Genomic DNA, 9,412 nt, shown 5'->3' on the forward strand with positions numbered 1-9,412 from the left:
TGCAGTAAGCCAAGATCGTGCCATTGCACTCCAGCCCGGGTGACAGAGCCAGACTCCATCTCAAAAAATAATAATAATAACTATTATTATTATTATACCCTATCTTCCTTTTTCTCTTTCCATTTTTCTTCCCTAGTCTTCTTTCCTTATTCCCTACAAGTAAATTCAGTTAAATTGTGTAATATACAACAGAGTATCAAGAATAAAGTCGTTGATTTCCTGGCTCTTCAAACTTTTTTGAGAATAGCATAAGAAAGGCTGTTTATAAATCCAAGAGATACTTTTACAGAAAACAGATTTTCTGAAGCTGTGTCTTATCTCCTTGTTCGATCTGCATTAACTGCATCAGATGTGTTATCTCATTTTGTTCTGAGTTCCTGTAATATGACTCAGGCTCCACCACTCTTAACAGCTTGGTGTATTGAAAAGTCATTCCAAAGTGGGTGGCATGATGTTGAGGGTGTATGCTATTGAATCACACAGCCACAGTTCAAATCTTACTTTCGGCATGAAATATTTGTGTCATTTTAGACAAGATGCTTCCATGGATAAATCTAGTTTCCCCATTTGACAATAGAAATAATATTAATGACCTCATAAGATTGTTCTAAGGATTAAATAAGCTAACATTATAAACAGTTTAGAGCAATGCCAGCATACAGTAAGCACTCAAAAACTGTTGGTTATAATCATTAGCCCTATAGTTGGTTTGTGGTGCCCTTGATTTGCTAGTTGCAGTGGACACTATCAGTGCTCTACTCAGATCCCCTGGAGTCCCTCTCACCTCCTAGTTTTCATGCGCTTTACTTCTAAGGACTTCAAGTTCAAAATTACCTTCAGGTGACTGGAGTTTCCCATAGGATTAAAGAGACACAAGTGCCAGGTAAACTTGAGTGTAAACTGGGTAGCCCAAAGCCAATGGTTGACAGGTACAGAAATCCTTTGCCTCAAGGCAGGACAGACTCTGCGATGCAACTTGAGCTTCCTGTGGGATGATGCTGAGGCTGGACTTCACCTAAAAATCACATCCTTGCCTAGCCCCTCTCCCTACCTTCTCCTGCCTCCCTTACTCCCTTACAGATTTCTCCTGAGAGCACTCCATAAGCCGCTTGCACACAAATCTACATAGCAGAATTCGCTTCTGGAAAACCTAGTCTGAGACACTATGAAGTTTGTATTACCAAAGCTATTGCTATTTAATAAAGTTCATTTCAGGGGAAATATAATAAGTCTGCAAGGCGAGCATTAAAGTAAAGGATTTTGGTTCATTTGATTTACAAGCTATGATCTTCCCAACAATTTTTATCACAGTCATTGTGATTTACATACTGGTAAAGAAAAAAGTCCAAGCTAAAGAAAGAAACCCAAGATTAAGCATCTTGGTCAGATAGTATAACTTTCTGTTGGCTTTTCTCCTTTTATCTCCTCTGAATAGCCCTCCTTTTATTATGAATTTAAGTACAACCTAAATCAGTTCAGGGTACCTTAACTCTAGCCCAGTAGGTCTGCATGGCAATTAAATTCTGCAAGCATTTTTTTTATAGATAGATGATAGATAGAGATAGATAGATAGATAGATAGATAGATAGATAGATAGATAGACAGACAGACAGACAGACAGACAGACAGACAGACAGACAGATAGATAGATAGATAGATAGATAGATAGATAGACAGACAGACAGACAGACAGACAGACAGTTAAAATTATTTATTATAAGGAACTGGCTCATATGAGTATGGGGGCTGAGAAGTTCAGACCTAGGAGAGCTGATGGTATAATTTGAGTCTGAGTCCAAAGGCCTGAGAACTGGGAGAGGTGATGCAATAAGTTCCAATCCATGTCTGGCAGTCAGTAGCAAGGGAAAACTGATGTCCCAACCTGAAGACAGAGAGAGAAAATTCATTCTTACTCAGCTCAGCTGTTTACTCTATTCAGACCTTCAGCAGATTAGACAAGGCCCATCCGTATTGGGGAGGGCAACCTGCTTTACTCAGTCTACTGATTCAAATATTAATCTCATACAGAAACACCCTCACAGAAACATCCAGAAATAATGTTTAACAAAATATCTGGGCTGCTAGTCATCCAGTTAAGTTGACACAAATACTTAACTGTCTCAGGAATTTATATAAAGCTGGCTATAGCCCCCGTTCCCACACTTTTGTGAATTGTATAGCTCATCCCGGCTCTGTATCCCTGCTTCTGTTGAACTCTCCTCTCTCCTTGAATCTCACCTCTTATGGCCATTCCTTACTCTTTTCTTTGCCAGGCCAGAGAGAACTTAGTCCTTTTTCCTTGATATCTTCCAAAACCATCAACACAAGAAATTTAGGTGGGTAACAGATTTTATTACAACAGTAAGCTTTGGTGCTAGCTATTACAATAGTTTTCATCATGCTATAGAGGTACAAATTGATGTTTTGGGGGGAGTCTAAAGGAAGAAGTAATTAATTATGAGTAAGATAGAAATTGAAGCAATGGTTTCACAGAAAAGGTGAACATTTGTGCTTGCCTTTGAAATGTGAAAAGGACTTTTCACATTGGCAAATATAGGTCAACTATGTTTGGCTGTTTACCATGAGCCCCAAAGCCACCTTCAGACTGTACTAATCAGTTTCAGAAGGAAATGGAAACCAAATATTGTTTTAGACTGAAAAAGATTACAAAGAATAAACTTATCTGAAAAGTTAATAAAGTGGAGTTTGGGAGACAGTGGATTTATTGTTTGTTTGCCTGTTTATTTGTTTGAATAGGTAGGTTGTCCTTTGAGATAAAAAAGTAGAAGAGGGAAAAAGTGTCAAAACTGTACTGAATCAATATTTTAGGCCTGACACCCAAATGTGTTTCACAGTCCACATACTCACTAAAGTGTGACATTGATTAAGGTGGGACTGGTCTTTGGGGACTCGTAGAGGTGCTCCATACCCAGAAGGCACATGGCAAGCCTGATAATTACCTCCAGGCATAAATCATCAGCTGGGGAATAGGCATCTGCCGACTACCATTGCATTTTAAGTTCATTCAAGAGGCTCAAATATATTTATATACATTCTTCTCCTTCAGACTAAGCAGGAAGGAGTGGTAGGAGATAGCTACACACAGGTTTTCACTGTTAGAGGGTAAGAGTATTTTTAACGTTCTCTATGGAGAACAAGTCACTCAAATTTATTGACAGCTTTACTGCAATGAAGAAAAAGCAGAAATGTTGCAAATAAAAGTGAGTTATCAACAATTATTGCAAATGGATAAAAATACTGACAGGTTGGAAGAATAAAATGGAAATCGTTGTTGATTATTTTGATTTTGTACCTTAGATTGCTTTTCACTTACTTCGAAAAAACTCAGACTAACATGTACATGGGTCATAATATCTACTCCAAAAAAATCTCATTAACAAATTCTTACTCTACTTGATCTCCCACATCTGAAAACAAATACTGTTAAATATCTACTTTGTGGTATTGACCTGTATTTAAAATCCTCAACTTATTAATGAATATTCATTTCAGCAGCATATTGTGAGCTTTATTCTCACTAAGGGTACATCATTTCCATTTGACCACCATGCATGAAAACATATCTGCACATATTTTCTTTGGCACCTAATCTTGGGCTTGCCTCAGGGGTAAACTCTATTGGTTGCCCTACAGCATACATTTCTCCTTTCTTCCTTTCTATCCAAATCTAAGTTTTATTCAACTCTAGCAGTGAATTTTTTTAAAATTTTTTTCTTAATTTTTTTTTTAATTATTTTTTAAGAAATGTTTTAGGCCAGGCGTGGTGGCTCATGCCTGTAATCCCAGCACTTTGGGAGACCGAGGAGGGCAGATCACAAGGTCAGGAGATCGAGACCATCCTGGCTAACACGGTAAAACCCCGTCTCTACTAAAAATACAAAAAATTAGCCTGGCGTGGTGGCATGAGCCTGTAGGGCCTACTGGGAGGCTGAAGCAGGAGAATCGCTTGAACCTGGGAGATGGATGTTGCAGTGAGCCGAGATCGTGCCACTGCACTTCAACCTGGGCGACAGAGCAAGACTCTGTCTCAAAAAAAAAAAAAAAGTTTTAAATATTTGTGGGTACATAGTAGGTGTATATATTTATGGGGTACATGAGATGTTTTGATACAGGCATGCAGTGTGAAACAAGCACATCATGGAAAATGGGATATCCATCTCCTCAAGTGTCTATCCCATGAGTTACAAATAATCCAAATAAATTCTTTACTTTGAAATATATTAAGTTATTATTAACTATAGTCACCATACTGTACTATCAAATAGTGGGTCTTATTCGTACTTTCTATTTTTTTAACCCATTAACGATCCCCCCACCTTCCCCTCACCCCAGCCCCACACTACCCTTTCCAGCCTCTGATAACCATCCTTCTACTATCTATGTCCAGGAGTTCAATTGATTTGATTTTTAAATCCCACAAATAAGTGAGAACATGTGAAGTTTGTCTTTCTGTACTGGGCTTATTTCACTTAATATAGTGATCTCCAGTTCCATCCATGTTGTTGCAAATGACTGGATTACCTTCATTTTTATGGCTGAATAGTACTCCACTGTGTATATGTACCACGCTTTCTTTATCCATTCATCTGTCGATGGTTGCTTCCAAATCTTGGCTATTGTGAACAGTGCTGCAACAAGCATAGGAATACAGATATCTCTTCAATATACTGGCTTCCTTTCTTTTGGGTATATACCTAGGAGTGGGATTGATGGATCATATAGTAGATCAATTTGTAGGTTCTTGAGGAACCTCCAAACTGTTCTCTATAGTGGTTGTACTAATTTACATTTTCACCAACAGTGTATGAGAGTTCCTTTTCCTCCACATCCTCGCCAGCATTTTTTATTGCCTGTCTTGGAAAAAAGCCTTTTTAACTCGGGTGAAATGATATCTCCTTGTAGTTTTTTCATGCATTTATCTGATGATCAACGTTGTTAAGCACCTTTTCATATGTCTGTTTACCATTTGTATGTCTTCTTTTGAGAAATGTCTATTTAATTATTTTGCCCTTTTTTGGATCAGATTATTAGATTTTTTTTCCTGTAGAGTTGTTCAAGCTCCTTGTATCTTCTGGTTAGTAATCTCTTGCCTGAAGGGTAGTTTGTAGATATTTTCTCTTATTCTTTGGGTTATCACTTCACTTTGTTGACTGTATCCTTTGCCGTGCAGAAGCTTTTTAATTTGATATGATACTACTTGTTCATGTTTGTGTTGGTTGCCTGTGCTTGTGGGGCATTTCTCAAGAAATATTTGCCCAGACCAATGTCCTAGAAATTTTCTGCAATGTTTTCTTGTAGTGGTTTCATAGTTTGAGGTCTTAGATTTAAGCATTTAATCCACTCTGATTTGATTTTTTATATGGTGCAAGATAGGGATCTAGTTTCGTTCTTCTGCATATGGATATCCAGTTTTCCCAGTACCATTTATTGAAGAGACTGACTTTTCCCCAGTGTATGTTCTTGGCACCTTTGTCAAAAATGAGTTCACTGTAGGTGTGTGGATAGCAGTGAATTTTTAAATAATTAACCATATCACTACTGGTATTCCTCTGGAAAATATCATTGATCTGGAGGTGGACATGAGACCAAACATGACCCACTCAGACATGTGGTCCAGATTTTATCAAAGGTCCTCTTTCCCACTGGATGTATTCAATGAAACATATTATCCCAGTTGCCGTTAAGGACAAAAACTAGCATGTCAACAAAGCTGAGCCAAAAGAATGGCAAAAAATTATTGTTAGTATACTGATATACTAGAACCTGCCACACCTCTGAGATTGTTATTTAAGCAATAAAATATGTTTTCTTATTACTTATAGCAATTTGAATTGGATTTTCTGTTATATACAGCCAAAAGCACCCTGCGATCCTCAGAAGTCAGAATTAATCAATGTTTGTTGAGCTCCTTCTATGGTTCAAGTGCTATTTTTATTGTTGGAATAATGGAGATGAGCAGAGATGCAATGTAAGGAGTTAGCAATTGTGGATTGGGCTTTATCCATGATATAGACTAGGGGTTAGCAAATATTTTCTGTAAATGACCAGATAGTAAATATTTTAGGCTCTATGGGACGTATGCTCTCCGTTACAACTACTTTGCCATTGCAGTATAAAAACAGCAATAGACAATATGTTTTTTTTTAAAGAGAGGGGAGTGGTTTTGTTCCAGTAAAACTTAATTTACCAAAATAAGCAGAGGGCTGGATTTGATCCAGGGGCCATAGTTTACTGATCTTTGGTGTTTAAGACAATACCTTGGTAGGTTCTAGCCTTGGAAATAGCTACATTATACCCGAAAGCCCTGATAGCCATCTCAGGAAGAAAGAGAATATCTGTAGTCCAAGAAATTATATAGAGTTGGGATAGAGATGGCTGTCAGAGATGGAGCATGGGCACCTGTCTGGGAGGTTAGATGATTTCACAGGGTCTCACCACCTTCAGATTATGCCCCACCCAATCTGTAGTGCTTATGTCCTGAAACAATTTAAATGTGTTTTGTTGCCTCTAGTAGAATAACAGTAAAGTAAATCCGGAGGTATAGAAAATACCAAGAAATAGAAGATTCTACAACTTTGTAAAGGATAGGATATACATTCATTTTACCAATGAGATAGGAACTATTAGTATCGCATTTACAGATGAGGAACCCAAAGTTCAAAGTTAAATAACTTGTCCGTATTTGCACAGCTGTTAAGTGGCAGAACTGTGATTTCCAGCCCTGCAGCCCGACTCCAGAGCCTGCACTCAACTCTTAGGCCACTTTTAACCTCTGAAAAATTTATCTGACCTTGCAGGGGCCCCCCCAAAAGTAAATAGTAAACTATACAATGCCTACCTCACACCAGATAATGTATTATCCAATTCACAAATGTTTCCTCGCTTAATCCCCATGTCATCTCTGAAGTGAGTAGTGCTATAATGTACTACAGATATGGTACCTGAACTGTAGAGGGATTAAAAATTTTTCCAGCTGGGAAACAACAGAGCTGAGGTTCTCTCATTCCATACTGCCACCCTTTCCTCTTCGCTGTGATGCTTATGCTAGGACTGCACCTATTTGGACCCTATTGAAAGTCTACCCACAACCTTACTAATAGCTATCAGAGAAATGGAATAAAACAGAAATCATTTCCTTAGCCTGGTATTTACTGGCAGTGTTGACCTCTAAGTCGTGTGGCATCATCCAAGTTACTATGACTTTTTATTGAACCATTGCTCTTGCACACTGAAACCTGATGAGCATTCCTTAAATTGTTCTACTCCTTATGCTGACTGAAAACCAGAGTGCAAATGTATTGTGATTTCTTCTGTAAAGCTGGCTCAGCTGAAATGGGCCACTAAATAAGCCAGAACTTAGTATCTTCAAGAGACCACAGACCCCAGCCTAGTAACTGCCATTCACCTTATGGTTTTCTCTTAATGTGACTGATTTCGTCATTTCAGTGCTAGGAGAAGAGAAGGAAGGAGAAACAGGAGGGGAACGTGTATTCAAATTGCTTATTTGGAATCCTGCAGATAAGTTAAATATTTGGTTCAAACGGACTTTGAAGTGATTTCAAGAATTATACATTCAGCCTGGAAGTCAGGGAGTCTAAGCGCCAAGCAATAATACCCTTTTAATACACTACAAATGTTTGATCATTTGTTTGTTTTTCCAAATCTTATCACTCTACCACTAAGAACAAAATTAGTTTGACCTTCTCAAAAGCCTAAAGGCTCATCGTCCCCATAAAACACCAGGAGAACTGCTGGACTGGACTTCTAGTTTGGTAAACACTTTGGTTTAATCCTAATAGAATTGCCACAAAGCTTCTTAATGGATTAACAGAAACTCCCAGCATGAACATATTGGCTCCCTAATGGAACTCAAATGCTTAATGAGTCACAGAGAAATGAACAAAAATATCCAGATCTGCCTTACACCTTGGACGTTTTCCTAGCAAAGACCTTACCAATTTCAATATATAATTACATTTAGGGAAATTAACTTAAATTTTGATTCTATAGCATTTTTCTCCAAGGAAGTTTTACTTGTAAGGCTCACCATAAGCACAGGGCCACAAATACCTGATATTCAGAGACATGTTAAACATTGGATTGTCCAAATAAATAAACTTACCAGACCATTTTAAATATGTTTTACATTTTATTTTATTGATACTTAGTAGATTTACATATTTTCAGGGTACATGTTATAATTTCATACATTTATATAATTTGTAAAGATCAAATCAGTGTAATTGTGATATCTATCACCTTAAGTATTTATCTTTTCCTTATGCTAGAAACATTTGAATTATTCTCTTCTAGCTATTTCAGACCATTTTCTTGGGGGTTTGAAATAATAGGTCACCATAGTCATAAGTAAGATTGTTACCTGAGACTATATCTATTATCTGTATCTATATATGTCTCTATATAGAGATCTATATTATTTCAAATTATTAATGTGTCTATATTATATTCATATTATTATAAGGTATATATTATTTCAAATACCTAGACTATATATAGAAATATAGAGAGAGATAGGTTTTCTCTCTACATATATATCTATACTTGGAGACAGTCTATATAAAGAGAGACTCAGTATAGGCTGGGGAATGGTTTCAGGGCCCTGGTGTATACCAAAAGCCACACATACTCAAGGCTACAGTTGGCCTTGTGGAATCTGTATATAGGGAGAGTTGGCCCACTGTAAATGCGGGTTTCATATTCCACAAATACTGTGTTTTCAATCTTTGGTTGCAATGCAGAACTCAAGGTTACAGAGATCTAACTTTGTTTATTTTTTAAAATCCACGTATAGATGAACCTGGACAGTTCAAACTCATGTTGTTCAAGGATCCTCTGTATATGTTTTACTCTTCCCCGTATTCCCATTTTACTACCCTTTCCTTTCCTGGTGTATTGTCTCTAGCCAGAATTGGTATAGAGGTCATGCCTCTAGGCAGCAGGGGTTAACTGACACTCACATCCCAAGAAACTACCATTCCCTTTCAATGCAAATTGCAGAAACAGAACAACAAAGCCAATGTAATCCAGAACATGGCTGAATGTTGGGGCTGGAAGGGGGAGTAAAGAAGACCCATCCCCTCAAAGGTAAGTCAGTTCATAAGGGAATATTTAATATCAACTATATCCTTGGAGAAATAGGTATTTTATTCCTAAGAAAATGATATAAGTGAAAACTTCACTAATAAAAATGTCACCACTATTGTGAATAGTGCCGCAATAAACATACGTGTGCATGTGTCTTTATAGCAGCATGATTTATAATCCTTTGGATATATCCCCAGTAATGGGATGGCTGGGTCATATGGTACATCTAGTTCTAGATCCTTGAGGAATCGCCATACTGTTTTCCATAATGGTTGAACTAGTTTAC

The 9,412-nt window shown here is 37.5% G+C and overlaps 1 protein-coding gene across 1 annotated transcript in view; it reads left to right on the forward strand.

Annotated features, from left to right (window-relative positions):
• The window catches only part of SYTL5 (synaptotagmin-like 5), a 227,752-nt gene that overhangs the window by 131,398 nt on the left and 86,942 nt on the right, over positions 1-9,412 (forward strand). The window lies entirely within an intron of this gene.

The sequence above is a fragment of the Mandrillus leucophaeus genome, unplaced genomic scaffold (assembly GCF_000951045.1).
Source record: "Mandrillus leucophaeus isolate KB7577 unplaced genomic scaffold, Mleu.le_1.0 Scaffold1553, whole genome shotgun sequence".
Classification (NCBI taxonomy): domain Eukaryota; kingdom Metazoa; phylum Chordata; class Mammalia; order Primates; family Cercopithecidae; genus Mandrillus; species Mandrillus leucophaeus.